The sequence below is a fragment of the Dromiciops gliroides genome, chromosome 2 (genome assembly GCF_019393635.1).
Source record: "Dromiciops gliroides isolate mDroGli1 chromosome 2, mDroGli1.pri, whole genome shotgun sequence".
Classification (NCBI taxonomy): Eukaryota; Metazoa; Chordata; class Mammalia; order Microbiotheria; family Microbiotheriidae; genus Dromiciops; species Dromiciops gliroides.
In genome coordinates, this window is record NC_057862.1 from 102381506 (window position 1) to 102408225 (window position 26720).

The 26720-nt window shown below is 40.8% G+C and overlaps 2 protein-coding genes across 3 annotated transcripts in view; one reads left to right on the forward strand and one right to left on the reverse strand.

Annotated features, from left to right (window-relative positions):
• The window catches only part of SHOC2 (SHOC2 leucine rich repeat scaffold protein), a 144830-nt gene extending 139906 nt beyond the window's left edge, over positions 1 to 4924 (reverse strand). Inside the window, 1 exon segment of the mRNA XM_043985365.1 lies at positions 4884 to 4924. The gene's annotated coding sequence lies outside the window, so the exon portion shown is untranslated.
• A 512-nt stretch (positions 4925 to 5436) lies between these two features.
• BBIP1 (BBSome interacting protein 1) overlaps positions 5437 to 26720 on the forward strand; it is a 40524-nt gene continuing 19240 nt past the window's right edge. The window contains exon 1 of one of the 2 annotated variants that reach the window (XM_043985368.1): positions 5437 to 5758. The gene's annotated coding sequence lies outside the window, so the exon portion shown is untranslated. Of the gene's footprint in view, positions 5759 to 6090; positions 6481 to 26720 lie in introns of those variants that run through there. The other variant, XM_043985369.1, reaches the window with a different exon arrangement.

Genomic DNA, 26720 nt, shown 5'->3' on the forward strand with positions numbered 1-26720 from the left:
TTTATAGCAGTTCTTTTCTTAGCAGCAAAAAATTGGAAACAAAGGGGCTGTCTTTTGGGGAATGGCTAATCAAATTATGGCTTATAGATGTAATGGAATAAAAAAAGACAAAATAGATGGTTTCAAAGGAAACTTGAAAGATCTCTGTGAACTGATGCAGAGTAAAGTATAGAGAATTAAAAAAGATGTATACAATGACCACATTGTAGTGAAAAACAATTTTCATAGACTACTGGGGTGGGGGTGGGGATGGGGGGGGGTGATTGGAGGAACAGATCACAAATGCACGTATAATAAATTTATTTTTAAATGCTCCCTCAAAACATTAAAACTATACATCTTCAAATTAAGGATGCTATCAGCTTAATCAAAACAATGACATTAGGAAATACAAAAATAGATAGGAAAAAATACAAACCAAAACATTTTAATCTTTTAAGTACGAGTTTGTTAAAGTCTTAGAAATATGAGTACTGTTGAATAATGGAAACAGAGTTCTTTAATTTAACTGATAAAAATCAACCAAGTTGTATATTCTCTCTAGCCCTAAGTTTCCACTCATTCATATGAAAAAGTAGGAAAGCATGTGGTCTTTCTGACAACTGTGAAATTAGTTAACAAAATTCTTTGGTGATTAAGCACTAACACTGGTACTATTATTTCAAATAAACATATATAGTGCTTTAAAAACCAAAGGACAGCATAGCAAAAAATTCATAAAACTCTTGGAGGTTGATTTCACACTAATACCACTGATATCATGCTTTAGTTCCAACCAATATCTGCATTCTTTCATATAAAGTAAACTTTTATCATACAAAATAGACTGCATTTTGAAGTCTGCCCTAATCTTTAGAGATGCCAAAATTAGCTAAATGGTGGAAAATGTAATTAGCGCTTTAAAATATTGATGCCAAAATCTGCATATTTTCTCAAGAGGCACAAATGTTACCAACAAGTCCAAGGTCCTTTGCAATTAGAATTTTTTTTAATTAAGCCTACTCTCTTAACTAAATATAAAATGCCATAGAGAAAAACCCATGGGAAAAGACAGTTCAAATACTAGTTTACCTTACAATAATAGATATATATCATAGGACACAAGTAAAATATTATTTTCTCAAACTTATAAGTCTTCTTTTGTAGTCTGAATTGCTTCATATTAGCCATTTTCCAAGACATTCAGTCATATGCTAAATCCAATCCCCATCACACTTCACACTTGCTATGTTAAAGACAACAGTAACAAAGTAGGAATTCCCATTTCATTTTTTTAGTACTTAAACATCGGTTAACTTAGTGCATTAAGAAAAAATGTAAATACAATTTTATATCCTGTATCTGTAGACTCACAGAAAAATAAAATTACAAAGAAGACAGTGATACCTCACTGACAAAACATAACTAAAGCCAAACATTATTTTAAATTATACATTTCAGCAGATACAACCAGGGATGTTGGAAGAACAAAGTTGATATAAATGTTGTTGTTGTAATTAATATAAAAGCTACATACTCAAACCACTATAAGGGGTTAATTAGTAACCCTATATCAGAATCACAGAATCAGAGAATCTCCAAGTTGGAAAGGGCCCTTGGAGAACATTTAGTCCAATCCATACCTAAATAAGAATTCCCCATACTACATACCCTAGTAGTGGTCATCCAGCTTTTCCTTGAAGACCTTCAGCAGGGGAACCTCCTACCTCCCTAGTCGTATTTGACTGCTGCCTACATTGTACACCTGGTGATACAACAGCACTTACATATTATACTTTTCTCAAACTGTGTCATCTTCCTGCCAGTCCCTCAAGAAGGAAATGTTTCTTTTCCCAGCAACTTAACTAGGAAGCACCAATTAATGCAATTTTTAAAAATTTAATCTAAGAAGAACACAAGATGTGGAGAGAAAGAATCCCCATTCTATTGCTCACTATCTGAATGACCTTGGCTAAGTCACTTAGGCTCTCTAGGACTGTTTAATCATCCGTAAAATTTGAGGGCTGGACTAGATAATCTCTGAAATCCCCTCTAACTGTAAATCTATGATCTTAAAATACTAAATCTGGACATTTCAGTATTTCCAAATAACTGAAAATACTATTAATAGATATTGGTTTAGGCACACACACAACATATTCTGATCAATCAGAAAACATGATGAGTTATAATCATGTAAAGAAAAAACTATGGAAAAATAAACTCAACAAAGTTTGGGGTTTTTTATGTTAGCAGGACACACATTCATCTTAGAAAAATATCACAAGTTTTTTTTATCATCCAGCATATTAAAAAAGCAGCTCAAATTAGCATGATTTAATTGTCTGGAAAACAAAGGAACTCAACTTCATTCATCCTCCCCCTCTTACGTATGTCTCAGTATGGCAAGGGAAAAAAAATATAACAGCAACCATTCAAAAGCAACTATCTTTGGGGTTATTCCACATCAGAGTCTGGTTTCTATGTTTCTGAAAACGGAAAAAACAATTTGTTCCTACTCAGGCCACTGAAGAAACAGTAATATTTTTAAAACAATTTCAGAAAGTATCTCAAAGATAATTTGCAATCAATGTTGCCTTTTCATCCCACGAAATATGTAAATACTGTGACATTGCTTGTGGACAATTACATGATCACATTTTTGCCACATATACCAACTCCTTGTTGAAACTTTTAATACGGTGATAAAAACTATAAAGAAATTCAATTGCAAACTACTGAATATATTTAGTGAGCCATTAATCTGAAGAGAAATTAGAGACTCATATTACTAAAACTTCCATTAGGTCACTAAACAAACTATAGTCAAAAAAAGAAAACTTGAACATGCAAATCAGATCTTGAGATAAGGTCAGCTCTTCAAAAAATGAATGAACATTTTTGAAAGTAAGGTAGGCAATTAATTTGGCTCTTCAAAAAAGCATTATTATTCTCATATTTTATTTAATTCTTAGTTAAAAGGTATTTAGATACTTTTGCAGTTCAGAGCATCTAGATTAGATAGTGTGTAACTAATGTAATTAAAGCAGTGAAAGCTACCCATAATCTTTTTGTCTCTGAACTTACTTCATACATGCATAATTATATTTCTAAACATGTACAGTGTATGTAATGCTCAATAAGTAAGAAACAGATTTCATATAAATTCTATCTATGTCGCATAGAAAAGAGAAATTAAAACATCCACTGTCTATCCCTAAAGATTCCTTTCATCAAGAGACATTGCCTCATTAATTCAAATTATAAAATTACATCAAGTCCTACTACAAATCATGTCCAGCACAAGCTAAATGTTTATGTATGCAGTCATATATAGTTAAGATAACCATAATATTTTTCTCATTCTTTTCTGAGAACAATCTCTTTAAAATTGTATAAAAAAACATTTTCCTCTGTTGGTGGTATATTTTAGTCACAAATTATGGGCTTCCAAAAGATAAAAAATGAAACTCTATTCTGGTATGAAGTCAAAGGGATTATTGTGAGTTTCTTGCTCTTTCTCAAGGAGTGCAAAAAATTACTGGGGTGTAAGGTCAGATACACACATTCATAGTCATATAATCATTATGCTGTAGCATAATACTACTATACAATATACATCTCTAACCTCATTTCTCTTCAGCATCTCCAGAAACAGAGATTTAGTTAGGCTCTAAAACAGGACTATCTCATTTATTCACACTAAACACCAACTCTCCACACAAAACAACTGAAAATATAAACCCAAATCTCAAGATCTGATAACTTTAAAAAAAAATAATCTTTCTCCTGGGTGTACACACATACACACACCAAGAGCCATGAGGCAAGATTTATCCCAACTGTTTTTAAATACACAGTCACTCAAACAACTAAACCCATTTCTCATACACATCAATTAAAGATTTTGCTTTGAGGTCATTATTTTCCTACCTGATTCAAGCATACTAGAGGTGAGGGAGAAAAGAGGTGGAAGACAATGAATGTTGTGATATATAGATATAGTTATAGATATAGATATAGACATAGATATAGATATGTATGTATGTATTTGTCTGAGGAGTCTCCAGCATTACTATTGAATTACTTTTTTTTCTTTCTTTTAGTTCAGAGTAACCCTGATCTTGGCTCCCACTCTCTACCTAATAATAATGATAACATTTTTTAAAAACCATCAAGGGTTGGACACCAGGAGGCATACCCAAAGGAGGCAGCCCTGGATGCCTACGACTCCCTTCACAAGAAAAACACACCCAACATTTAGTCTCGAGCTTACAGGGGAGAGCTGTCTTTATGGGGTGGGTATGGGGAGTGTGAGTGTGTGCGAGTGTGCGAGTGTGCGTGTGTGTGTGTGTGTGTGTGTGTGTGTGTGTGTGTGTGTGAGAGTGGGGGGGGGGTATGGAAGGAGAGCCTCGCTTCGGGGCGGGGGGGGGGGGGAAGCTCCTCACCTGCCCACCTTCTCGGCCCCAACGGTGCTGCCCCTGACAGAGGCTGGGCCCCCAGCCCGCTGTGCCCCCTCAGCGGCGGCGGCGGGCTCCCCTCGCTCCCCAGCTCCAAGGAGCTGTCCTGGACAGACTCCCTAGGCCCGGCCCGGGCCGCTGTCAGACCCGGCCCCCGCCGCCAGGAGCGGCTTTCCGCCCCGCAGAGCAGCGGCAGGGCCCGCACCGAGTCTCCCCCAGCCCGGGTGCCCGGGAAAGCTGCGGCGGCGGCGCCTCCTCCGGGCCCTCCGTGCCGAGCCCAGTCGTCCCCTCAGCTCCGGGCCTCGCCCCTTCCCTTAAGTTAAGACCCCCGGGCCCCGACTCGGACTCCGGGCTGTAGGCACGACGTGCCCCCCGCCATCTCCCCAGCAGAAGAGACGTCGCACTCTCCACCTGCCGCCCCCCGCCCGGGCGCTCCCTGGTTACCGTCAAGAGCCCGGACTCCGCCATCCTCCTCCTTCCTCCTCCTCTACAGAAGCGGCGCTACCCAACCGCCGCCCCCCCCCCGCCCCCCCTACCGCTGGCCCCGCCCCGTCCCCGTCCTCCTTCCCCCCCTCCACACACACCACTCCAGCCGCCCCTCCTGCTAGCCCCGCCCGCCGGCGTGCACACGTCACCAGCCCACCAGGGAGGCGGGAGTAAGGGACGGGAAGGCGGGGTCATCCAGGGGGAACGGGTGGCAGCTGCCCTCCAATAACAACGTCTCTTTGGCGTCCTTACGCTCCCTCCGTTTCCTTCCCGACTTACAATGCTCGGTCTCCTGTCCACTAGATGACGCTGCCTCTCTCTCTCGGGTCATAGAGTTACTCCTCTGATAAAGGTAGAGCGACACCCCGCCCATCTTGGAGTCGACGCAGCGGCGGCCATTTTTAATAATGGAAAAAAAGGCAGGGGCGGGGAAAGCTATTCTTCCAGCTTCCGGTCTCACGCCTTACGCTGTCCCTTCGCCCAGCCTCCTCGTTTCCGGGGCAACGGCTGGTGGGTCGCGAAACGGACCAGTAGGTGATGAGCGAGCCCAAGAAAAAAACGCCTACATGATAATACGTTCTTCTTTAGACGTGCCAGTCCAGACTTTTCACCCTCAGCCCCGTGCGGTGAAGCTCTCTGCACACTTGGGTCGCACAGCTCCAGGCGTCTTGTCCCCTTACCTCGATGTACTAACTAGAGCGCGGGGCCGGGAAAAGCCTATCCCAACCGGAAGCCGTCTCACTGCCTTCCGGGTTTGGAGCGGAGAGGGTTCTGCAGCCGTAGTTCCCCTCCCCCAGGGGGCGCCTAGACCTGAGCAGGGCTGGAACCCAAAGGTGAGCGATGGTCTGTGTCAGGGGTTGGAGAAGGGGGAGGGGGAAGCCGAAGGCCTGGAGACACGGGACCGTAGGAGAAGGAGGAAGAGGAAGCGGGCGGGGGAGCTGCTGAGCGCCGGGCCGGTTGGATGGGCGGCTCCTGTCTTCCGGTGGGAGGGCGGGCCGCCGCTCGGGCCGCTCCCAGCTCCCCGCCGGCCTCGGAGGCTGCCCCGGGAGGGGCGGCCCCGCCTCCCCGAAGCGCCCCATTCTGGGAAGGCGCCCCCCCCCCTTCCCCCCGCCCCAACTACTCTGGAGCCCAGGGGCGGAGCCGTGAGGCCGCGACTTTGGAGTTAGGACAGTGGTGTAGAGCCTGAACGGTGACAAAATGAACCCCCATTACCGCCTCCCGCCCTGCCTAGGAAGGTGTTGGTGACGCTGTGTAAGGGACGAGGGGGTGGGGTAGCGGTCTTCTCAACCTGCCCGCCCAATTCACCGAAGAGGACACCAAAGTCCCGGGAGGCCCCACAACTCCAGCATCTGGACAAGCTAGAACTAGGAGGAGTGGGGGCGGAGAAAGAGGCACTGATAAGCATTTCTTTCCCACACTCTCCCACGCACCTAAGATTTCTTCCTTTTGTGAAAGCCAATCTCTTCTCAGCAGCCTCTTCCTAGATACGAGAGAGAAAATCCAAATGCACAGATACTGAGCACCTCTTTATGTGTTGGGAGAGACATAAAGATGAGTAAGACTTGGTTTGGGCCCTGGAGGAGCTGGGAGGGGGCGGGGAAAAGGTTAAAGCAGGGACACGAGGAATGATGAAATTGTTAGTTTACTTGCCTGGCCTGAGCCGGAATTTCTCCATTTGTAAAATAAAAGGTTTGGATTTTTTAAGTTCCTTTCCAGTAGACGTCTAATGCTTCAGTGCTTACTGCTGGGGGGCGGGGGGCGGGGGGCGGGGTAAGAGGAGGGAAGAAATATTTAATTGGGAGAATGAGAGAATGTTTCACGAAGGATGAGTTGGATTTTGATTTGAGTTGGAAATAGAAAAGTGGCAAGGGATATATTCCAAGTAGCAGAAGCAACATGAGCTAAGAAATGGGGAAAATGGAGATGGGGAGGCAGGGAGTATGTTGGCCAACTGCACAATCAGTATACTGGACTGATGGTCCAAAGACATGTGTTCTCACTCACCTTAACTCTGTCACTCCTAAAATGTTTGAAACTTTTACAAATCCTTTCATCTCTCTAGGCCTGTTATGCTACCTGTAAAAAGAGGTAGTTGCGGGGCAGTTAGGTGGTGCAGTGGATAGAGAACCGGCCCTGGAGTCAGGAGGACCTGAGTTCAAATGCGACCTGAGACACTTGATACTTACTAGCTGTGTGACCTTGGGCAAGTCACTTAACCCCAATTGCCTCACCCCCCCCCCCAAAAAAAAAAAAAGGTAGTTGCACTAAAGAGCCCTTCCAAGTCTGATTCTCTGAATGTTTGAGGGGGAGGCTAGAATTGTGAAAGGTCTCTTGAACTCTGGCTGAGTAGTTTGAACTTTATTCCTTCTAGACAATAGAGAACCATTAAAGGTTTTGGTTTTTAGCCAATAGGAGTGGCATGATCAGACATTTGCTTCAGGAAGATTAATCTGGAAGCAAGGAAGATTTGAGGGGGTAAAGACTGGAAGTAGAGAGACCAGCTAGGAGGCTAATTTCAATAGGCCAGTCGTGAGATGATGTAAACTTCAACAATGTTGGTGGCAGTGAGAATGAATTTAAGAAGTGTTATGAAATTAGAATCATTTGGGGAAGAACTATTTAAGAGATCCCATGCACTTATCTTCTCTTTGGCCTCCACTTCTCTCATGTCCTCCTAATTGTTTTCTTCATCACTGTTGATCCATTGCAGTCCATCAACCAAGCATCTGTTAAGTGCTTACTATGTTCCAGGCACTGTGCTAGCTAGGTTCTGTGGTTGCAAATAATTAAACAATTCCCACTCTCAAAGAGCTAACATTCCACCAGAGTAGACACCTTCATATATGAGTATGTAGAGAATAATTATGAAAAGAAGAAAATCCAGAAAGGGCAAAAGGGCACTAGCAGTTTCTGGAATCAGGAAAGAATTCATGTAGAAGACAGTGCTTGAGCCAAAGAAAGAGAAGAATTGTATGAGGCAGAGGTAAGGAGTGAGTTCAAAGGCACAGAGACAGGAGCTGAGTGCTCTGCATTAGGATCAGCAAGGTCAGTTTGACTGTCACATAGAGAGTGCAGATAGGAGAGCAACATAAAATGCTGGAAAAGCAGGTGGAAACCAGGTTGTAAAAGGCTTTGGGGGGGAAACAAATTTGTATTTCATCTTAAAGCTAATAGGTTGCCATTGGAGTTGATAGAGTAAGGGAATGAAGTGATCAGTCTGACTGAAGAAAACCCATTTGAACAATTGTGTAGAGAATGTATTATGTGGAGACTTGTAGCAAGGAGACAAATTAGGAGGAAAGTCTTGCAGATGTATGGGCCAGAAGTGATGTGGATCTGAAATAAGGTAGTGAGTGGCTGTGTGGGTAGAAAGAAAGGGGGGTCAGATGCAAGAGATTTGGAAGGAGTAGAAACAATAAGATTTGTCGAATGATTGGTTATGTGAGTGAAAATGGAACGTGGAGTCAGATAATTTTAAGGTTTTGATATCTGGGACACTGGAAGGGGTGCCTCTGAGAGAAATAGAGAATTTTGAAAGAGGGGTTGGTTTAGGGGAAAAGTTAATGAGTTTTGTTTGGGGCACGTTGAGTTTGAGATGTCTCTAAGACATCCAGTTTGAAATATATGGTAGGTAGTTAGTGATGCAGAACTGATGCTCAGGAAGAAACCTGAGCAGAATATCTAAATCTGAGTCATCTGACTAGAGATGATAATTAGACTCTTGGGAGCTGATAAGATCACCAAGGGATTATAGAGAAAAAAAGGGAAGTGGGCCTAGGATAGAACCTTGGTGAAAACCCACAGTTAGGAGATGTGATATGGATGAAGAGCCAACAAAGGAAACTGAGAAGTGGTCACACTGAAAACAACCTGGAGAGAGTGTCAGGAAAACCTATATAGGAGAGAGAATATCCAGAACACTGGTCAGATGCAGCGCAAAAGTCAAAAAGAACTGAGAAAGGTCCTTGTAAACATTAAGATCCAGGATGAGGTTTGGGTTCTTGCCACAGAACTGTAGGCTTTAGGAAGAATCACCCCACCCCCACCCTTTCTATCTGTGAGTAGGCATTAAAATATCCATTTTTCATGTAATATTATGCATTATCGCTATCTGCCAGAGTAACCTCTCCCTACTAGACTTCTAAACTCTTTGATGGCAGAGACTTTTATCTAAATTTTGTTATTTCCCCTGTCACTGTGCTCCACTCATATCAGAAGCAGCTGTATCGAGCAATGGGTAGAACACTGGACCTGGAGTCAGAAATATCTAACTTCAAATTCCACCTCATCAATTTATTAGCTTTGTGACCCTGGGAAAGTCACTTAACCTCTGTCTATCTCAGCTTCATCATTTGTAAAATGGCAATAATATAGAACCTCCCAGAGTTGTTAGAATAAAATGAAAAAATAGTTGTAATGCACTCTGCTATATAAATGCTAGCTATTATTATTAATAAATATTTCTTATTATAGCTGCTCTGTATCATTTGTGTTATATACTGTGCACATTGTCACTTTGCTGAGGGTCAGAGTCAACATCTTTGATTTCATTAATTAGTATAGGAAGCTCTTAGTAAGGAAGCTTCTTCTACCATAGTGATGGGAACCCTCCATGCACTTAGAGAGTTCCTAAGGTACTGAAAGTTTAAATTACTTGTTTGGGATCACATGTCCAGTCTATGTTAAAAGCAGGACTTGACCCTAAGTCTAAGTCCCGTGGACTGAGGCCAGCTCTCAATCTGCCTCCAGAATTTTTTTAATAGAAAAATGACTTTTCTTACCTTGATAAGTCACCCTGTGACCTTGTAGAGAGACAATTTTCTAGACCCTTTTTAGAACCTTTTCCAACTCAGCTGGATATATTCATTATTTTTTTTTAGTCTATCCAGCACTTAAATGTATGTCCTATGTATGTACTCTATCTGTAAAGAATGTTCTGCAGAAAACTAGCTTCTCCCCTGGGGTAGCACAGCATTTACCCTTCCTGTCTCCACCTGTAAAGTTTGTATTTTCACCCTCTATTAGCCATAAAAGCTGCCTCCCTTCGCAAAGTATTCCTTCATTACATTGCATCATGTCTGGGTGTAGGCGTCTGCAGCAAAATGTACTGGTGTCAGCATTGTTCTCACCAATTTCTGTAGGACTCCTTAGAAGCCTGTAGGTTGTTGTTAAAAGTCTGTGTGGGCTCTGCAATTCAAATGCAATGGATATCAAGTAGATATCAAGTAAACTACTAGCTAGTCAAATTCCACCCTGAAATTCCCTGCCAGTTTTCCTTGGGCCTGATGAATTTAAAATATCTACGTTAGCCTCTTAGGACTGGAAGTCAGGTTGTACTCAAATTGCCATATCAAATTTATTTAATGTTCAGTAAACACACAGTACCAGTTCTATTATTAAGAGGTGGTCAAGCACACTGAGTTGTGGACATTCATTCCTTGCTTGATAGGCATAAAAGTGTTTGAGGAATTACCACAATAGTACATTAAATTTCTCTCCTAAAGTTTATAATCTTGAGATAAAGTTAAATAAGAAAAATACTTGTATGGCTAGAATATTCTTAGAGAAGAAACACTTAAAATGTCTGTATAATTAAATTTACCAGCAAACCAGGCATGGAAAAAATTGTCTGTTAAAGGTAGGCTAATTACTGTAAACCTAAGACAAATTGAAACTCCTGTTAGAACAATAAACTTGTAGTTCTAGATCAATCCAAGTCAACAATTCAGATTATCCAAAGCTAAAAGTATCATGATGTTAGAGCCTTCATTTTCAGACTACTTTACATGCTACAACCATAAAAATACCCAGAAGCCTTGCTTGATCGAAAGGTGTTGATAACTAGCTGTTTTTTCCTCCTGAGATTTCTTTTTTCTGTTCTTTGGTAATTTCAGTTGTTCAACAAATTAAAAACAAACATCTGCTATTGGGGGAGGGGAGGAGAGAAGAGGGAAAGAGAGAGAATGGCATACACAGTTAAGTAAATAGAAATGATTATTCGAGGGACTGGAGTAAAAATTGGAAGAGGTCAGAAAAGGCCTTGTTTGGCTAGGCAGTGAGTGGTACTTGAGCTGATCTTGGAAACAAGATAGAAGCCAAAGAAGCTTCAGCTTCTCAGCTTAGCTCCACTGAGAGGCCTAGAAAAGTGTGTCCCAGGTCTGGGGGCACCCTGTGTAGAGCCATGGAGATGGGAGATGTAATTTCAGATTTGGGAATAGCCGATAGAGTAGTTAGGCTGGAACACTGAGTGCAAGCATGTTCTTTCAACATTTTCAGTCTTGGAATGAACTTTATCCTCACTGAAAACCAGTGCCTTTCAACTGTAGCTTCAAAATAAAGTTTTTAGATAATGCTATTCAATAGGAGTAGGTATATGATTTTCCATTAATGTTATGCACATATTGGCCAAAGACTTACAGTTTTTCAACCTAGGCACATTTTAGAAGTTAGGCCCTGCACATTTTATTTGCATGAGTCTTGGAGTTAATTAGCCAAATTGAACATGTTGCCACATTATTCTACCAGCAGATGACAGATAGCAAAACAGAATAGAAGCTGCTACAATCTCCAACTATATTGTATATGATGTCACCCAGACTGGTACCAAATGAATGTCAGCAATCCAAATTAAATACTCTGCTAAAAAGGGCATTGTCTGCTGAACAAGTAGGAATATTATAACTGTGTGATACTGGACAACACTTTTCTTAGTTACATGCCCTTTCTTCCCTTTCTTCCCACTTCTACTTTAAGAATATATTCCTTTTTTCTAATAATTAAAGTTCTAATCTGTCATAGGTTTGTGAGCATTATAGTAAATAAATTGTTATTTTCCAAGACAGGTTGGATACAGTTCATTTTAAAAGAAAGGATTAGTTTTCCCTAGATGGCCCAGTAAAAAGAATATCCTTTAATGTTTCCTATTTTTACCCTATTTGAATATGACTGGTGTGGACACATCTCAATTCCCCATTTTTTTGGTGCTTCTTTGCACTATTAGTGATGTAAGAGCACTGTCCATTTAGAAGGCTATTCCCAATTTTATTTTTTAAAAATAATCTTCGCCTTAGTGTTCTCAAAATGTTTTATAAATAAGCTAAGTAGTAAACAGTCTTTTTTCTATATTGTAGACATTTACTTCTCTGGGCTAGGCAGGAAGTCAGTTATCATGTAAAACAAGAACATAAATTTCAGTCTCCTGTACTAGCTATTAAGTTTGTATATCCTCAATTCAATTCCACAAGCATTTATTCAATACCTGTTATATGCAAAATACCTTGCTATGTGCTAGAAGATACAAAGAATAACATTATTTTTAATGTTTGGTTTATTATACAATGGTGAGGTTTTGGTAAGACACCTGAGTAAGTATGACATGTTAAAGAGTTCTAACTATGGGACTGGAGCTCAAGAGAGCTGTCAAGGCTAGAGATAGAGATTTGAGTTATCTTCATAGAGATGGTAGTTGAAGCTGTAGGAATGCATGAAATTGCCAGGTGGAAAGTATAAAGAAAAAGGAGGGCCAACAATTTTCCCCAATACATTTGGGAGCACCCAGGTCAGAAATAGTATCTAGCAAAGGGCACAAAGAAGAAATCCAGGTAAGAAAAGAGCCAGGAAAGTGGGACTAAAGTCAAGGAAAGGGGGCAGCTAGGTGGTGCAGTGGATAAAGCACGAGCCCTGCATTTAGGAGGACCTGAGTTCAAATCCAGCCTCAGATAATTGACACTTACTAGCTATGTGACCCTGGGCAAGTCACTTAACCCCCATTGCCCTGCCCTCCCCCAAAAATAATAAAGTCAAGGAAGGAGAGTATATAGTAAAGATGGAGAGAGGATGTTGGATTATCAATGGAGGGAGGAAAGCTACCAACAGTGTCAGATTTTGCATATAAGTCTAGTAGAATAATGACTGAGAAAAAGTCATTGCATCCAGCAATGATGTCATTGGTGATCTTTGAGAAAACATTTTCAATAAAATGATAGGAAGGAGACTCCAGTTACCAATGGTTTATGGTAGGGAGTGGAATGATGCATTGAGTGTAAATTTTGTTTTGAGACTCTTGCGCAATCCACTGCTGATTGGCACAGAAGCTTTGACCTTTTGACTTGCTCTCTTTTCTGACCTGAACCAGTTTTTCTCTTCGTAGGCAGCCTGGTGGCTCCCCATTCTGGGAGTCTCACCATATTGATATCAGACTTAATACAGACACCTGATTGACTTTAGCCCTGATATAACTCAGCACTCCTGGGTTCAAGTGGTATACCAGCTCAGGCTCTGGCAGTAAGAAGTACAAACCTGTTCCTCCCATAGCCAGCCTGTAGAACATCTTACAAATAGTAAGGGTGGGCCTGGTTTGAGATTTGGGGATGAGGGGAAAGAAAAAGCTGATAAGGAATAAAGATTTCAGTTGTATGAGAGGATAATTACTGGGGCTTGGTCCTGGAAGCATGCGGACTAGGACCAAGGATGCACATAGAGTAGTTACTCAGTCTTATAAGGAATGCTATGTGGTCTAGCAGAAGAGTACTCAGTTTGAAGTTAGAAGACCGGGATTCAAATGACCACTCTGCCATTCATTACAAAGGTGATCTGACCTGAGGCAAATCACTTAAATAAAGTCTCTGGGCCTCAGTTTCCTCAACTGAAAAAGATGTTGTATAAATAATCTCCAACATCCTTCATGTTCTAAATCTGAGTCTATAAAATGTCATGTGATGATATAACAATTTTTCAAATTTTTGAAAACATGAATTTAATGACAGAGTTTGGGAAGAGACCTCAGTGGTCATATAGTCCAACCAATATCAGAAATGAAGGCCCACGTTAACATACCCAACCAATGGACATTCTGCCTCTACTTAAAAACCTCCACTGGGGCAGCTAGGTGGCACAGTGGATAGAACACTGGCCCTGGAGTCAGGAGTGCCAGAGTTCAAATCCAGCCTCAGACACTTAACACTTGCTAGCTATGTGACCCTGGGCAAGTCACTTAACCCCAATTGCCTCACTTTAAAAAAAAAAAAAGCCTCCATGGAGAAGGATCCTGCCATCTCCCAAGAGATCACTTTCAACTTTGGAAAGCTCCAATTGTTAGGATGTTTTTTCCCCTGAATTTGCCACTTTGTAACTTCCGTCTATTGCTCCTGGTTCTGCCTTTTGGGCCTAAAAAACCCAAATCTAATCCTTCTTCCACATGAAAGCTCCAGATAATTAAACACAACTATAAGCTATCCTATCTTCTTCAGATTCAATGTGCCTAGTTCCTGCAGCTGATCTTCATATGACATAGACTCAAGTCCCTCATTCCATTTTCTCTGTTCTGGATACTCTCCAATTTATCAATATCCTTCCTCAACTGGAACCCAGAACTGAACACAATACTCCATGTATGGTCTGACCAGAGCAGACTGTCATCACTTTATTCCTGGAAGCTCTGCCTTCTTAGTGTAGCCCAAGAGACATTAGGGTTTGGGGCTTCCATGTCATATCATTAACTTATATTGAAGTAGAACACTACATCAAAACCCTTGATCTTTTTCAGACAAGCTTGCTACTTAACCCTACCTAACCCATCCTAAACTTGCAAAGTTGATTTTTCTGAACCCAAATGTAAGACTAAATCCCCAATGAATTTTATCATAGTAGATTCATCCCAGTGCTCTATGCTATCATGATGTTTTTTGTAGCATAACTTGTTATTCAGAGTATTACCTATCTCTCCCAGTTTAAGGTCATGTAAAAATTTGATTAAAGAATACTATCTATGCTTTTATACAGATTATTAATTTTAAAAAATGTTAAACAACACAGGACCAACTACAGGTCTAGTACACTCCATAATAGACTTCCTCCCAGGGGAGCACTGAGTATTAACAACTATTTCTTGAGACTGGTCATTCAACTAGCTCTAAATTCATCTAACTGTATTAATATATAGCCCGTATCTCTCTCATCTGTTTCATAATAATAGTTTAAGATGCTTTATCAGGTGCTTTGCTAAAATCTAGGTCAACTATATCAGTCAAACAGTCAGAATTTATTAAGCACTTATATGTGCTAGGCACTGTGCTGCTAAGCACCAGATAGACAAAGAAAGGCAAAAAACAGTCTTGCTGTCAAGGAGCTCGAAGCCTAACACAGGAGACAAAGTGTAAATAATTGTACAAATAAGATATTTACAGCCCAAAATGGAGATAATCAACAAAGGAAGGCACTAGCATTAAGGATAATCATGAAAAGCTTTATGCAGAACATGGAATTTACTTGGGACTTGAAGGAACCCAGGAGATATAGATGAGAAGGGAGAGTATTCCAGGCTGGAGGGACACCCAATGAAAATGGACAGAGTTGAGAGAAAATGTCTTGTGCAAGAAACAGCAAAGAGGCCAGTCTAACTGGATCATAGAGTGTATGGGGGTGAGGTATAAGAAGACTGGAAAGGGGGGGGGGTCCGGTTATTAAGTGCTTTAAATATCAAACAGAAGATTTTATATTTGATCCAGGTGATAGCCTCTGGAGCTTATTGACTAGAGGATTGAGATGATCAAACCTGCACTTTAAGAGGATAAATTTGACAGCTAAGTAGAGGATGGATATTTTATATATACTTATATTTTTATATACACACACACACACACATATATATATTTACTTGATACAGTAAAACTAACTAGCATGCTATTGCAATAGTCCACATTTGAAGAGATGAGGACCTAACCCTGAGTGGTGATGGTGTCAGAGGAAAGAAGGCACATCCAAGAGGTTTTTCCAAAGTAAAATAGACCTTGGCAATAGATTGGGGGGCAGGGAGTGGGTGAATGAGGGTCTGGGGTCAAGGCCAACACCTAGGTAGAAGATGATGTGGGAAGATGGTGGTAGCATGGACAGTAATGGGGGAGTTTAAAAAACAAAAAAGGATTTGAGAGAAAAGATAAGGAGTTCAGTTTTGGACATGTTGAGTTTAAGGTGCCTATAAGACATAGTAGTTTGAGATATCTACCAGACAGTTTGAAATGGGACACCAAAGATCCAGAGAGAAGTTCAGGCTGGATGGGTATATTTGAGAATCACAAGATGACAACCAAATCTTTGGGAGCTCGTGAGATCAAGTGAACAAGTAGAGAAGGTAAAAAGAAGGACTAGATCAGTACCCTGGGGAACCCACCAACTGACCTGGACCTCAGTCTAGCAGAGGAGACCAAAGGGTGGTCAGATAGGAGAGCAGTTAGGTGGCAAAATATGGATAGAGTGCTGGGCCTAGAGTCAGGAAGACCCAAGTTCAAATCTGGTTTCAGACACCAGCTATGTGATGCTGGTCAAGTCACTTTAACCTCTGTTTGCCTCAGTTTCCTTATCTGTAAAATGGAGGTAATAATACCAACTAGTTCCCACAGTTGTTAGGAGATTCAAATGAGAGAATATTTGTAAAATGTCTAGCACAGTGCCTGGCACGCAGTAGGTGCTATATAAATGTTAGCTGCTGGTTGTGGTACTGGTTCTGGTGGTGATTGGAGAGAGCAGTTTCAGGTGAATGGTGAGATCACAAGCCAAATTCTAGAGAGTTAGAAGACAACAAAAAGGCAGGAAATAGAGACATCAGTTGTAGATGGCCTTCTCAAGGAGTTTGGCCAAAAAAAAGAGGTGAGATATGGAACAATAGCTAATGGGGATGGATGGATCAATTGAGGGTTTGTTTGATTTGGGGGTTTGCTTTTTTTAAATTTTTTAGGTTTTTGTGGGTTTGGGGGGGCATTAAGATTAGGGAGACATGGTCATTTTTGTTAACAGGAAAGCAGTCAGAAGACAGGGAAAAATTGAAGATATGAGGGAATGGTAATGATAGAGGGGACAATCTGCTGGTTAGAATAGGATCGCTTGAGTGAGCTCCTGAACTCGTGACATGATTGCTCCAAAAAACATCCAAATAACACCATAGGAAAATGCCCAGAGCAGCAAAACTCACAGAAGAATGTGCTGAAATCATCTTCTAACCAAGAACAGCTTGGAAGGTCAGAAGGAGGGAGCTGCTGTGCTAATACAGGAGTTGAGCCCAACCCCACAAACACCCTGACACAGATCCAGTCCCAGGAAGGCCACACCAGAGAAGGAGACCCCCAGAGCCTCTGAATCAGTTGAAGTGGCAGTGTCATCTGGAACTAAGCTCACAGTCTGGTGAGTGGGCTGAGCCCTGGGCAGGGGGGAGACTACAGGGGTCTATGCTGGTGCTAAGGCAGAACTTAGATTTTACACCCCTGCTGAAAACCAGGAGGAAGGCTCAAGTAGCAGTGACCCAAGTGGGGGAGGGGCATAGGATCGTCGGAGCTAACAACCACAACACACAAAGCTGGTTGATTAGCAAGTTGGTCTGGGGTCACTAAGGATCAGGGAACAGGCCAGGCAAGTGAAGAACCTGATCCTCCTTAAATCATACCACCTGGGACTTCTTAAGCTTGGGATACTGCAGCCTGGAAACAGTGCCCCACTTTAAGGAGCTGAAAGGCAAGATGAGCAGACAGAGAAAGGTGAGGACCATAGAAAGTTTCTTCAGTAACAAGGAAGACCATGGGGCACCCTCAGAGGAAAATGTCAATATCAGGGCCCCTATATCTAAAGCTTCCAAGAAAAATATGAATTGGTCTCAGGCCATAGAGGTGCTCAAAAAGGACTTTGAAGATAAGGTTAGAGAGGTAGAGGGAAAAATGGAAAGAGAAATGAGGGAGATGCAGGAAAGAAATGAGAAAAAAGTCAACAGCTTGAAAAGTCAAATTGACCAAATGGAAAAGGAGGTACAAAAGCTCTCTGATGAAAATAATTGCCTAAGAATGAAGATTGAACAAATGGAAGCCAGTGACTTTATGAGAAACCAAGACGCAATAAAGCAAATCCAAATGAATAAAAAAATAGAGGGCATTGTGAAATATCTTCTGGGAAAAACTGCTGACCTGGAAAATAGGTCCAGGAGAGATAATTTGAAAGTTATTGGTCTACCTGAAAATCATGATCAAGGAAAGAACTTAGACACCATCTTCCAAGATATTCTCAGGGGAAATTGCCCTGAAATTCTAGAAGAAGAAGCTAAAATAGAAATTGAAAGAATCCACTGATCACTTCCAGAAAGAGATCCAAAAAGGAAAACTCCTGGGAATATTATAGCCAAATTCCAGAGTTCTCAGGTCAAGGAAAAAATATTGCAAGCTGCCAAAAAGAAAGAATTCAAGTTCTATGGAGCCCCAGTCAGGATAGCACAAGATCTAGCAGCTTCTACATTAAAAGACCAGAGGGCATGGAATATGATATTCCAAAGGGCAAAGGAAATGGGATTACAACCAAGAATCACCTACCCAGCAAAACTCCGCATAATCTTTCAGTAGAAAAAATGGGACTTTAATGAAGAAGAATACTTTCAGACATTTGTAATGAAAAGACCTGAACTGAATGGCAAATTTGACTTTCAAATACAAGACCCTAGAGAACCATAAAAAAATGGAGCTGGGGGACATACCTGGGGTCATACAGTGGGAGACTGTCTTGTGTCTGAGGCCGGGTTTTGGCTGGGATCCCCCTGGTTCCAGGGGTGATGCTTTGTCCACTGTGTCACTTAGGTGATAACATCTTTGGGGTTAAATTGAGGGGTGAAGGGAGTTCACTGGGGGAAGGGGAAGGGCAGAGGTGAAATCCTACATGAGGGAAACAGGAAGGGGCTTATGGAGTAAGGGAAGAAATGGGAGAGGAATAGGCAGTAAATGAATTTTACACTTATCAGAAAAGGCTCAAAGACCTTAAACTCATCAGAGCTGCCTCAAGGAGGGACTAACAGACACACCCAACTGGGTAGAATAATCTATTTAATCTGGGCAGCAAATGAGCCTAACACTCATCAGAATTGGCTCAAAGACCTCTATCTCATTAGAATTGGCTCAAGGAGGGAATAATGTACACACTCAATTGGGTGGAGTAATCTCTCTAACCCTGCAGGAAAATAGGAGGGGAAAGGGATAAAGAGAGAGGGGCAAAAGAAGGAAGGGCAGAGTGGGGGAGGGGACAGACAGAAACAAATCCCTTTTGAAGAGTGATAGGATGAAAGAAGATGGATAATAGAATAAATATCATGGGAAAGGGAATAGGATAGAAGGGAAACAGTTAACAATAGTAATCATGAAAAAGAGAAAAGGGGGGAAAATTGTACAAAAAATATTTATAGCAACTCTTGGTGGGGGCTAAGAATTGAGAACCAAGGGAATGTTCATCAATTGAGGAATGATGGAAAAAGCTGTGCTATATGATTGTAGTGGAATGGTCTTGTGCTACAGGAAATGACAAATACAATGATCCCCAAAAAACCTGGAAAGACTAATGAACATGGATGTATAGTGAAGTGAGCAGAGCTGGGAGGACATTGTGCATAGTGACAGGGGTATTGTTCAGTGAGCAATTGTGAAAGACTTAACTACTCTCAGAAGTGCAATGATCCAAGACAATCCCAAGGAACTAATGAGGAAGCTTATTATGCACCCCTATAGAAAGAACTGATAAAAATAACACTTGTGGATTGTACATATATAACCTGGTTGTAGTCTTGAGGGGGGAGGAAAGGGAGGGAAGGAGAAAAATTTGGAACTCTAAATGTTATGAAAATGAATGCTGAAAACTACCCTTACATGTAACTGGAAAATAAAATAAATGTTTGTTGCTGAATTTAAAAAAAAAAAATTAGAATAGGATCACTTGTGCATGCAGAGGGGTTTGCCTTGGCAAAGAAAAGGGCCACCTCTTTACATGAGGCAGTGATAACATTCACCTGTTTAGTAGAAAAAGAAAACTACCAATTTAGAAGAAAGAGAAAGTAAAGAAAAAGAAACTTTGACATGCTCTTGTTGAAGGCACATTGGTCTTCAACTAGTAATCACCACTACTAGTACTTCTTCCATATTCCATAATCACTAAAGAAGCATTTATTATATTCCTCCAATGTGTCAGACACTCTGCTAGGTGCTGAGAATACAAAAATAAGGAATAAAACCATCTCTGTGCTCAAGGAGCTTAAATTCTAATGGAAGTAAGCATGTATGTGTGTATGTATTATGTATATACAGAATAAATATAAAGTAAACATTCCTGTTTTCCCAACTACAGGGGAGCCTGAATCTGGTGGATCTCTTGAGTTTGAGGGTTCTGGGCTGCAATAAGCTGTGCAGATCAAGTGTAGATATTAAGTTCAGCATTTATAGGGAGGGAAGTGCACAGGATAGCAGCCCTAAGTAGAAGTGAACTGGGCCAATCAATCAAATTAATCAGTAAGCAATTATCAGGTGCCACATACTGTGCAAAGTGGTGGGGATACAAAAAGAAGCAAAAGATAGCCCCTACTATCTAGGAGCTTACGATCCAATAAGAGTGACAACATGCAAAAAATATATATGCAAAGCAAGCATTTTATATTTGATCATTGAGTTTATTGAATAAGGATAGGGAGTGATAATAATTGGACTTGATCTTTAGAAAAAATTACTTTAGTGGCTAAATGGAGGATGTATTAGAATGGAAAGAAACATTAGGCAGACAGACCTACCAACAGGCTACTGCAGTAATCCAGAGGCTTACACTAGTGTGGTGGCAGTGTCATAGGAGAAAAATGGGAGCATTCAAAAGATATTGCAAACCAACAAGCTTTGGTAACTGCTTAGAAAAGGGGGGAGGGAAGGGTAAGAGATAGTGAAGAGTCCAGGATAACTCCTGGGTTGCAAGCCTGAGGGGTTAGAAAGATGATGTTGCCCTATACAGCAATGTCTCGAGAAGGTAGAAGGAGAGGAAGGTTTAGGGAGAAAGATAAGTTTGGTTTTGGACATGTTGAGTTTAAGATGTCTACAGGACATCCAGTTCAAGATGTCTGAAAGACAGTTGGAGTTTCAAGATTAGAGATCAGCAGAGAGATTGGGGCAAAATAGATAGATTTGAGAATCATCAGCATAGAAATGTTAATTAAATTCATGGGAGTTGATTGAAATCACCAAGTGAAGTATAGAGAGAAAAAAGAAGGTGACCCAGGATAGAACACCGAGATGCCCTTCTTTTAGATGGTGTGATCTAGAAAGAAGATCCAGCAAAGGAAACAGAGAAGGAGCGATCAGATAGGTAGGAAAACTAGGAGAAAGAAGTATCCCAAAAAAAACAGAATCAAGGAGAAAAGAGTGATCAATAGTTCCAAAGGTTGCGGAGTTCAAGGAGAATGAGGATAGGGAGGCCATTGGATTTGGCAACTAAAAGATCAATAGTAATTTTGGAGAGAACTGTTTTCTATTGAATTCTAATGTCAGAAGCTAGATTGGAAGGGGTTAAGAGAGTGAGGGGAGAGAAAATGGAAGTACCTATTGTAGTTGACCTTTTTGAAGAGTTTTGCTACAAAGGGCAGAAAAATATAGATTGACAGGTAATGGGAATGAAAGGATCAAGTAAGTGTTTTTTCAGGATGGGAAGACATGGGCATGTTTGTAGACAGTAGGAAATGAGCCAGTGGACAAGGAGAAATTTAAAATAAGTGCAAATGGGGTTGACAGAGGGGAGAATCTGTTGGAGGAGATGGGATGGAATGGGATCAGTTGAACAAGTGGAGGGATTAACTTTGATAAAGAGAAAGGCCACTTCATCATATGAGATGGGTGAAGGAGATAGTGGCAAAAGGCATCTGAGGTATAGGAGATGAAGAAGAGGGGAGGAGCTTACAGTTGATTATCTCAATTTTTTCTGTAAAATATGAGGCAAGGTTCTCAACTAAAAAGGTGGGAGTAGTAGAGTCATGAGAGATTTGAAGAAAGATGAAAAGGTTTAGAAGAGCCACTGGGGAGAGTTGGATAGTGCGTTGATAAGGGAGGTATAGTAGGATTGCCTAGCAGCAGTGAAGACTCAGTTGGAGTTGTATAACATAATTGGGCTCTGTTAGAATGGTTGTACTCCATCTTCTTTCAGCAGCTAGTGTGTAGAGGTTGGGAAAGGAGCAAGTTAGAATGAATTTGGCCAGGAGTTGCCTCTGTATTTCCACCCTGGTTAAAATAGGGAGGGCTCAGTCTCAGATACCAATGAATGCAAAGTCGTTTTGGAATGGTGAGCACTAGCCCATTGGAATAGGGAAATGGGACTTAAACTGTGTTTTAGAGGAAGAAAATGATTCTTTGAGGTAAGGAGGGAGTACCTTCCAGATGTGAAGGGTGGCTGGTGCCATCAGAAATGGGGGATGGAGATGAAGAAAAACAGAGAAGCCAATAGGGCTGGATTTCAGACTGTGAGAGGACTAAGTCTGGAAAGATGATTTGGGGCCAGGTTTTGAAGGGTTTTAAAAGCTCAACTGAGTTTCTATTTTGCCCTGAAAGCAGAGTTTTAAGTAGGAAAATGACATGGACAGCTCTGCAGTTAAGGAAAATCACTGACAACATTGAGGAAGAGGATCCACCATTGTAGGGAGAGATTTGAAACAGGGAGATCATATCAGGAGACCCTTGCAAGAATCTAGGCAAACGTTAAGGTGGGTGGGGGCTGTATGAACAGAGTAATGGGTAAATTTGGAGGAGGTTTTGGCATTAGGGTTTGACAACTGACCAAATATGTGGACTGAGACTGAGAAGTCAAGGATAATTCTAAGATTATGAACTTGGGATACTAGAAAAATGATGTGCCTTTGATGGAAATAGTGAAATTTGGAAGAGGGGTCATTTTAGGGGAAAAGATGAGTACTCTTGGACATAAAGAACTTGGATATCCAGTTTTAAAATGTGAGTTAGGTAGTTGCTGATCCAGAACTGGATAAGGGGAGAATGGGATAGTCATCTACATGGCAATTAAATCTATGGAAGCTGATGAGGTCACCAAGAGAATATGAAGACAAAAATGAAGAATGCCCAAGATAGAACCTCTGGGAATACCCACCACACTAATGATATGGTTGCTGATCTAGCAAAAGATTTAGAAGACAAGATGGGGCCAGGAGAGAATAGTGTCATGAAAACTCAATACCAATGAATGAGCTTTTATAAAAAAGCACTTCCTATATGCTGGGAACTGTGCTAATCATTGGGATACAAAGAAAGCCAAAGCAGAAAATCAATTCATGCCTCAAGGAGCTTGCACACTAACATGGAAAGCTACATGTAAATTGTTGTTGTTTGTCCTGTGTTTTCGAAGAGGACCATGACATCAGGAGATAATGTCATGACTTTCACTGAATTGGATGTAAGTGTAAATATATAGATCCATTAACACTACATACAGGGTAGAGGGAAGATAACCTTAGAGGGGGAAGGCTCAAGTGCATAGCAGAGGACCAAGAGAACCTTCTTGCAATGCATAGTATCTAAGCTGAGTCATGGAGGAAGCTAGGGATGTCAAGAGGCAAAGTTGGAGAGTATTCTAAGTCCGGGGGACAGCCAGTATAAAAGCATGGCGAAGAGACAGAGTTATCTGCCAGAAACAGTAAGTAAACTGGTATTGCTGTATCATAGAATTTATCGAGGAGTATAAGGTGTAAGAAGATTGAAAATGTAGACGAGCCAAGTTGTGAAGAGCTTTAAATGCTAAACTCAGGGTTTTCTATTTGGTCCTGGTCAAGTTTCAAATGTGGCAGAGAAATAAAAAAAGAAGAGGACTGACAAAAGACCATCTGTTTTAGCAATTAAGAAATCATAAGTATTGGATTCCCCAGTGCATTCTAAATGGATCTATGACCCTAATATTAAAGATCATATTATATATACTCTTACACTTATGGCTAAGAGAGATATTTTTAACTAAACTAGGGATATAGAGGCAAATTACAGACGATAAAATAGATTACTTCAATTATATGACACTGAAAGGCTTCTACACAAAATTAACACACCTAAAATAAGAAGGGAACCTGGTAGATGAGAAGAAATCTTTTTATCATTTTTCTGGAAAGGATTTAATATTCAAGATCCAAGTTTAGTTTAGTATCCTATCCACATGTATATGCATACATATGACCAAAAGCTATTCCCCAAAGGACAAGTGGTCAAAGGATATGAATAAACAATTCTCAAAAGAATTCCAGACTATTAACCATGTGAAAGAAGGCCCCATATATTCATAATAAGAGAAATGCAAATCAAAAGTTTTACCCCATACCTGCAAATTGGCAAAGATGACAAAAGTTGGGAATAATCATTGTTGGAGGGGTTGGAGAAAGATAGGCACCTTAGTGTATTTATAGTGGAGCTGTGATTCATCTGCACAAACTGTTTTGGAAAGCAGTTTGGAATTGTGCAAACAAAGTGACTAAAGTGTCCATACTCTGGCCCAGAGATTCTATTAATAGGCTTATATCCCAAGGAGGCCATTGAAAAGAAGAAAGTCCCTATATACACCAAAATATTTTTAGTAGCACTTTTTGTGCTGAAAAGGAATTGGTGGTAGATGCCCATTGATTGGGGAATGGCTAAACAGACTGTGGTAATGAATATAATGGAATGTTACTGTGCTGTAAAAAATGATAAATGTGGTGAATACAGAAAAGCTTGGACAGATCTACTATATGAACTGATGCAGAGTCAAGAAAACAATATAATAATAATTACAACAATGTAAATGGAAAGAATAATCACAAAATAAATTGAAAGTGAAGACTGAGAAATTAATAAAGAACTATCCTGGCTCAAAAGAAGCAATGTGAGAAGACATCCTCACTTTATCCCTTGTCAGAGATGGGAGGTCCACAAGTGGTATACACTACACATATTTTGAGACTTTTTAAATGTATCCATCCCTCATACTAATTTTTGTCTTTAAAAAATACTACATGGGGTGGCTTTCAGGGGAACTGGAAGGTTGTCTAAAGAAATTATTGTTATTTTGAAAAACAAAAGACCAATAAAGATTTTTTTTTAATTTTTTTAAAGGTAACAGGTAGCTTTGTAGAAAACCGTTTCAGCTGAGTAATTAGATCAGAAACCAGATTGGTAAAATTTGAGGAGAAAAAGTGAACACAAGGACAAATAGCTTTTTCTAGGTGTTTCACTAGGAAAGGGAGGAGAGATAGGGGATGATAGAACCTTCAACTGCCTAAGTTGAAGGCAGTAGGGAGCTTTGAGCTAATTTTATTTGACACTGGCTCAGTCATCACATTTGCAAATTCTTTCAGTAACTGAAAATGTACTCAGAGGCCAGGTGATAGAAATTCATCAAGGGCACCTAGGGCCTCTCCCAGTTATCTCCTTGTGTTCTCTAACAATTCTAGGCATTTTTGTTTGGACATTTCCTGTCCAAAGATCATTTACTTTGGCAGAGAAAATAGAAGAAAAATAAGAATTAGACTGTTCTTTATCTGTTGTTAGTTCTCTTCCCATCCACCGCAATCAGAAATTGTCTCTTCTTTGATCCTTTTTTTTTTCCTAATCTGTTTATACCTTTTCTCAGTTCTCTTCCTTGATCTCTCCAAAGTATCTGACATTCTTGATAGTATTTCCTCGATGAGTTTTGGTGATTCTGTCTTCTTGTTTCTTGTCCTATCTGTCTGAACACTTCATTTCATTATTCTTAGCTGGCTCTTCATCCATGTCTTGCCTGCTAACTATGAGTGTACCTTGAGGCTCCATCTGAATCCTCCTATTTTTTCACTTTAGTTTCTTCAACAGCATCCATTAGGTTCAGTTATCTCTTTGCAGATTATTTCTAGATCTATTTATATTGAACCCTCCTGAGTGTCTTATGTTGAATGTCTCCTGAGCTCCATTCCTGCATCACCAACTGCCTCTAGGGTAATTCACTCAGGATGTCTAAAGCATCAGGGGCAGCTAGGTGGCACAGTGGATAAAGCACTGGCCCTGGATTCAGGAGTACCTGAGTTCAAATCTGGCCTCAGATACTTGACACTTGCTACTTGTGTGACCCTGGGCAAGTCACTTAACCCCAATTGCCTCAAAGAAAAAAAAAAAGGATGTCTAAAGCATTTCATATTCAACATGTTCAAACCAAAATTCATCTTTACCCACAAAATCCACTTGTCTTCTAAACTTCTTTATTATTGTTGAAGACACCACCATCTTTTTAGTAACCCAAGATTCTTCACTGTTACTCACCCCATATATCCAATCAGTTACCGGATCTTTTAATATTTTTTTTCTCTATAGCATCTCTTGATACATCCCTTCCTTTCTCATCATAAGGCCACCATCTGAGTTCAGGTCTTCATCACTTCTTATCAGGACTGTTGCCATAGCTCTTTTTTTTTTTTTTTTTTTGGAGGAGCAATGAGGGTTAAGTGAACTTGCCCAGGGTCACAGAGCTAGTAAATGTCAAATGTCTGAGGCTGAATTTGAACTCAGGTTCTCCTGAATCTAGGGCTAGTGCTTTATCCACTGTGCCACCTAGCCGTCCCCATGCAGTAGCCTTCTAATCAGCCTCTCTGCCTTCTGCCTCAATTCTCTCCCTACTCAAATACATCCTCCAAAGTGATTTTCCTACAATGCAAGTCTGACATTGTCACCTCCCCCTAATCTTTGAACTCCTGTTTGTTATTTAAAGCTCTTGATAACTGGACCCTTCCTGGTTTTCCATTCATTCCTCTTACATGTTACTCCTTTCCATGCATTCTGTGGTCCAGCTATATTGGCCTACTTGCTGCTCCTTTCACATTGTGCATCTTCTTACATTTCTATGCCTTTGCTGTATACCTGGAATGCCCTCCTTCTGCCTCCTTAAAATCTCTGCTTCACTTTTTAAGACAAGTGTAACCCTATTAGAGCATCTTTCCCGGTATCTATCCACCCATCCACCCCCAGCTCCTAGTGC